Here is a 6,102-nt window from a genome sequence, read left to right as displayed (position 1 = left end):
AGGTTATCATATGTAAAATTAGCCATTAGCCGATTTTTTTACTCAGATGGTTAAGTTAAAAATGAGCAACCTAACTCTAATACCAATTGTAAATAACCCCAAAAAGGGGTTAATTAGGCTAATTAAAAGTTTAAATAAACTTTGCAAGAATAATGAGAGTAAAGTAGGAACAAAATTACCAATCAAGAGAGATAGAAAAGATGAGCATGGCATAGATGATTTATTCTAGTTCGACTCCTACCACTTTAGTCTATGTCTAGTCCCCAGGAAGCTCTTGAGATTTTCAAGTATATTAGCAAGATTAATAAGGGATCTTGGTTGCCTCAATACATTAACAGACTTCTTAATAAGTCTGAATCTCTCCCCCTTATAAAGGTAATGACAAATCCCTTTAAGCTCTCTGAGCTTAAATTCCACTATTTTGAAGAAGTAAAATAGGGGTAAATAGAGTAAGTTCAAGAATGAACTACTACTATTATAAACTCTCGCTAAGAATAGATATGTAATCAATGAGGCTCTTAGATAATAAATATTTCATAGAAGGTTCATAAAAATAGAATGCATAAATAATAACAGAGATTTGTTCCTGTTGGCTCTCTTTCATTTGCTATATTCAAGTTTCATAAATGAGTCTATTTATAGTTGAACGTCATAAATGATCTATTAGACTAATGAAACTTCCCGTTAGAGATCGCTTACATTTCGTCTTCATGTTTTTTTTTAAGTTTTCTTAGATATCCAAGCTTGTTTGAGTTTTTCCAATGGGTGAAGCAATGGACTAGTGCTTTACAGTGAAAACTTCCCTATACCAATGTAACAACTAAAAACATTAAATGCTCTGACAAAAGTAGGTGAAGTTGATATACCGGTGTAGTAGATAGCATGGGTGTTATGAACTAAAAAAAGATAGACAAAACAAATCTATTCAAGCCAATAATTGTGTTTAAATATAATTTAATAAGGTTGTAGAGATATTACAATTGATTGCAAATGAAAAGAATATCTAATAAATAATTTTCAAAAAGATTAAAATTAGTCACAAAAAATAAAGCATGAAAGAGCATAATAGTACTGATGTTATGATGATAGCACCGATGCTATAGAGATGAAAAAGGTCTTACAATCAAGTTTAGCATAGGTGTTGCTCTAATAGTACCAATGTTGATCTTCTTCATAAATGATGAAGACTTTTAACAACTTTGAATGAATAAAGAACTTTATTCAAGAAGCAACTTAGCATGGGTATTAGAGAATATAACACAAGTGATAGATATTCAATACTTAGTCCCTGTGAGAGAAGTTGAGATGCAGTATCGATGCTATACTACTAGCACTTGTGTTAAAGGAGTTATAAGTAGTCAAGACCAGTGCTACTTGATAGTATAGGTGTTAACTTATCTCAAAGAAAATGGACCAAGACACAAGATAGGTGTAGTATTGATGTTATAAAAAAAGTACCAGTGCTAATCAAAGATAATCGGATGAGATAAGATCAATTTGAACAAACATCAAGGGTAACACCAATGTTGGAAATGTCTAGTACCAATGTTATTGAGAGCTCGAGACAAGAATGAAGACAAGAGATTAAGGAATAGAATAGATCGCACTGGTGTTAAAGGCACAGTACCCGTGCTAAAGACACTTAGCCAAAACAAGTTCTATAGAATAAGATTTTTAACACTGGGTGAAAATCTCTAGCATAAGAATTATAATTAAGTCAAATACTTAACTAAGGTAGAATTGCTTTTAAAGAAAAGAATTTCTACTACACGGATAAGTTATTACTTAAGTCAGTTTTAGTTCAATGTTTTGCCAATTGATTTTAGTTAAGATTAGATAATCTATAAAACACAATCTTCTCTTTATTTTATAATTATTAAAATTAGGGTTCAATAATTATAATTGAAAGTAATTATCCATCAAGATTTTTTTTCGTGTGGCAAAAGTAATTCAATTCTTAAGAAACAGTGCAAGGGTTCAGAGCTAGTGAACAAGTTACCATTGGTGAATATACAACTCCCCATCCTATTTTAACAATAAATTATTCCATGTGGCAGAATTAATTCTATTATTAAGAAAAGGTGCAAGGGTTCAGAGTTAGTGAGCAAGTCACCATTCGTGCAAACCCAACTCCCTATCCCATTTTAACAAGAAATTATTTCATGTGGCACAATAAATTCCATTCTTGAGAGAATGTGTAAGGGTTCAGAGTTGGTAAACAAGTCACCATTCGTGAAAACACAACTCACCATCCCATTTTAACAACAAATTAATTTGTGTGGCAGGATTAATTCCATTCTTGAGAAAAGGTACAAGGGTTCAGAGCTGGTGAACAATTCGCCATTCTGTAAAAACATAACTTCCTATCCCATTTTAATAACAAATTATTCCATGAGGTAGAATTAATTCCATTCCCTCATACATAACTAACACTAATGTAGACAGAATCAAACTTTTGATGTACAACTTCCATTACAATATGAACAAGTTAATATTAGTATTCCAACTAATTTCATATTGATACTTGTCATGGTAGCAACAAGTACCCTCATGAAATTTTTCATGCATTTATATCATATTGCTACATAGACATATACAAAAGACAATAACCCGTTTCAATAAAATACTATATTAGGTTATTCGTATATGAAAGCTGCATTGCCCAACTTTCCAAAAAACATATGTTGGGTGACTTATACATACAAAAGTAAGTACAGCTATATATCAAACAAAAAAATTAGCATGTTCTCCCATTTTTTAAGCTAGATTTAGGTTTCTACAAGTCTTGTGAGTGTGATTGGGCTCCCTGCATCTAGAAGAATCATAAATTCTTAGACATTATCTATGCTACATTCAAACAATTAAGCTTTATGTTAAATGTCAAGAAGCTTAAAGCAATGAAATTGATTTTCAAAATTAACTTTTATTACTTACTCTTGAGGACAGTCATTTAGTAATGACTGTGTAATGTCATTTGCCCTTACACTAATATAAACATGACCATTGTTGCCATTGAACTCAATAACTTGTGCCACTCTAACATCATCTGTAAGGTCTATCATTGTGGTTATGGATGTTTTGATATTCACTGTAAACTTTAGGTCCATCTCTTTAATTCCAAGACACACTCCAACTAATATTAATCTTCTAAATTTATCATATGCTATACCCTCTATTATTATTCTAGTAATTACATTCCCTTGATCATATTTGACATTGCCTTCACTCGTCCTCTCATAAACTCCCCTATAATGGATGAAATAAAATAATTTCTTTCTACTATTGCTTCCCATCTATCATGTCACCTTGTAACCATTTCAAACAAATTTTACTCTATTTTTGAGTTTACAATTGTAGTTCTAGTATCAACAATATATTATTACTATCTTAACAACACAAAGTTTGTAACATCACACCCCCCCGAGCCTACTGCTCCGAGTGGTGGATTGGGCCGTGCTACCTCATGGCAACCCCAGCTAGCTTTCCCCATGGTAGTACATGGGTTATTCTGCGCACCCACTACGCTAAGGGAGCCTCCCTAGGTTCGATCCTCCAACCTCTCCTACTTGACCCAATGGTACCAGGTTCAGCCTCAACTTCGCTAAGTAAGAGAGATTGGAGGATTAAAACTAGGGAGGCTCCCTTAGCGCAGTAGGTGCATGAAATAACCCATGTACTACTATGGGAAAAGCCAGCTAGGGTTGCCGTCAGGTGGCACGGCCCAGTCTACCACTCGCAGCAGTGGGCTCAGGGGGTGTGATAGTTACAAAGTTTAACAGTCCTAGATTTCAACTAAATTTTACTTTATTTTTTAATTTACAACTAGAATTCCGATATCAACCACATATTATTACTATTTTATCAAAAAATAGTTTATTACTCATACTCTTTTCTTTCCAGGCTATTACAACAGATTGAAAAGAAAAATATAATGAAATCATAAAATAACAACTATACTCTCCATTTTAACAACAACATACTATTGTATTTATAGCACAACATTCTACATCAGAACAGAACGCTTACAGGTTAATGCTACTAGACATCATTATTGTGCACCTACTATTGCTAACTGTATATGCCAATACTACTACAAAATATTAAATATAAAACAGTTATTTTCATATATATATATATATATAATGGTTATGAACCATTGAATAAAGAGGCGCTAAATATTTCAAGAGATATATTCAATGGTTTATAACCGTTGAATAAATTGAAGTGGAAGGTAATTAGTTTCACTATCTTCACATTCTATTTAAGTTTAATATGTGAGGGAGATTAATTTTGCACTAGTTATTTGTTTATTTTAGTTGTTGTTGTCGTCGTCGTCATCATCGTTGTTGTTAATTAAGTTGATTTTTTTTACCGTAAAGGTTAGGATAATAGCTTAAAATTTGTGTTTCCCAAGCCTTATGTCCTCAATTTATACTAATTTAATCAAATAAAATGATAAACAATTTCAAAGAACTTCAACACAACTTATTGTTCTACATAAGGCCAAAACCAAAATTTTAAAAAAATTTCGACAGCATAACAACATAAAATTGAGCATTTTTTTTGTTTTAGTTTAAATTTTTGCATTTAATTCCATAAAGCATATTATTCTAATAAATTTTATTATTTAGATTTTTGAAAATATGGAGCCCTATAATGGAGAAGAGATTGATGACATTCAAGATGTATTGGCTCAACAACTTCTCCAAGAGTACTTTTCGAAGTGAAGAGTGGTTGAACAAAATTGTATAGTATTTTAGTAGCTGAACAATTATATATATAGATTAACATATTAGTTTTATGGAGAACATATTATTTTAATTCATTTTATAACTATATAGTATAGTTATAATCATTGTGAATCTGTTGGCTGGCTGTTTGTATTGCTGTATAAACTATAAAATTTGCAAGTTTAAAATTTAGATGTCAAGAAAAACAAAATAATTTTTTTTAAAAAAAAAAGACTTTTAACAACGGTTGCATAAAAAACCGATGTTAAAAAACTTTTAACATCTGTTTCCAATAATTAACCGATGTGGACACTGGACTTTCCACGACTGTCTTTTTAACTACCCCTTCATAACTGACGTAAAAAGTTCAAAATAACCGTTGTAAAAAGTCCATCCTACAGCAGTGTTTCCCAAGTTGAATGCCTTCTTTTCATAAATTTAACATTAAATTAACAACAATTTCCAACCAAGATTCACATAATGCATTTTCATATATCAATTTCAGAACAAAATGCTAATTACAACTAAAAGGAAACTCTCAATAACAATACCAAACAAACTTCAGAACAAAATATTAACTAGTAATCTATGAGTAAACAAGTCCATTTCAAAGACAAATAACAAAAAAAAAAAGGAAACTCAAGAACAATGCACAAATGCATAAAATCTCAAGTGGTGTTGTGTTGATATAGAAATGAGAAGTGAGAGTTTTGCAGACCCTTTTTCATCAGAAATATGGTAAGAAAGTAAGTTTGATAGCTTAAAATTCCTCTCTTCGTTTTGTCAAATTCTTGAATGCTTTTTGGTATTGAAAATTAATTCACGCTCGAATCAGAAAGCTCACATGCGTGTTTCAGTTTTTGTCTCATTTTCATTTAGATGTTAATCAAAAAGCTCACATTTGAAGTTTCTAATTCTACTAATGGTGTTTCATTAACAATCTTCCAAGTTTCTTAAAACCTTTAAAGAACTTAAAAAAATAAATTAGAATTTTTTTGTAAAAAAAAACTTACCTTTGTCTATACCAACTTCTACCAAATGGGGGGAGATTCAGGGGGGAGAAACTAAGTGGTGGAGATGACTGAGCCCACACCAAGACCATACACCTAGACCCATGACTTAGAGCAAACGAACCCACCCACCGACAACCCATAGGAAGCAAAACGAAAAAGGAGAACTTAGAACCACCTATGACCATCAACAGGAAGGTAGGAAATGGTTGGAAACATTGATTGATAGAGGTCGAGAAAGACAGAGGAAAAGGCAGAGAAACAGAGAAAACATCAATGCTAGTGCAAAAACGAAAGGACTGTGAGGGAGCTGGAGAGATTTTAAATACATATATTAAATGATTTCTTAAAGAAATGATGCA

The sequence above is a fragment of the Prosopis cineraria genome, unplaced genomic scaffold (assembly GCF_029017545.1).
Source record: "Prosopis cineraria cultivar Desert tree isolate PC_DT_omini unplaced genomic scaffold, ASM2901754v1 PC9, whole genome shotgun sequence".
NCBI lineage: Eukaryota > Viridiplantae > Streptophyta > Magnoliopsida > Fabales > Fabaceae > Prosopis > Prosopis cineraria.
Note: the sequence above shows the minus strand (reverse complement) of the source record.